The 497-nt window shown below is 46.9% G+C and overlaps 1 protein-coding gene across 1 annotated transcript in view; it reads left to right on the top strand.

Moving 5' to 3' along the window:
* Positions 1-497, top strand: part of LOC147817803 (uncharacterized) — a 17,846-nt gene that overhangs the window by 1,099 nt on the left and 16,250 nt on the right. The window lies entirely within an intron of this gene.

Here is a 497-nt window from a genome sequence, read left to right as displayed (position 1 = left end):
TAGCACCATAGACTGTATATTAATAAAGCAATACTCACAGTTCTGCATCAATGTCAGTGAATCTGACTGAACTGGACCTTTGCATCGAGTCTGTGCTGCTTGATGAATCCACGTGGACAGCATGTGATGTATCAGTGGCAGCAGCAGGCGCGTCGTGATGACCCTCCATCATCACCTGTCATGGAGGCAACAGGTCGTCAGGATCAATGAGGGAGAAGCTTTTACTGAAGCAAACCCCAGCGCGAGAGGAGCAGCACAAATAAATAAGCCACAGTAACAGCGGATATTCCTCACTTTCCCCCCGATGGTCTGAATAACTCGCTCCGGTCATATTTAACTCCTGGTTGGAGACGTCTGCCTGTCTCTTCTACCAGCTTCCGGTCTCTACAGTCTGTTTTTAATTCACCTTAAACACGGGGACTGTCCAGAAACAGGGACGTCTGGTCCATAGTGTCAATACATAACTTAAGCTAGCAAGTGAATATTAGCATTACTGT

The sequence above is a fragment of the Seriola lalandi genome, unplaced genomic scaffold (genome assembly GCF_002814215.2).
Source record: "Seriola lalandi dorsalis isolate HSWRI2012SDOR001 ecotype SW California unplaced genomic scaffold, Sedor1 jcf7180002054887, whole genome shotgun sequence".
NCBI classification, from domain to species: domain Eukaryota; kingdom Metazoa; phylum Chordata; class Actinopteri; order Carangiformes; family Carangidae; genus Seriola; species Seriola lalandi.
This window is presented reverse-complemented; position numbering and strand designations above follow the sequence as displayed.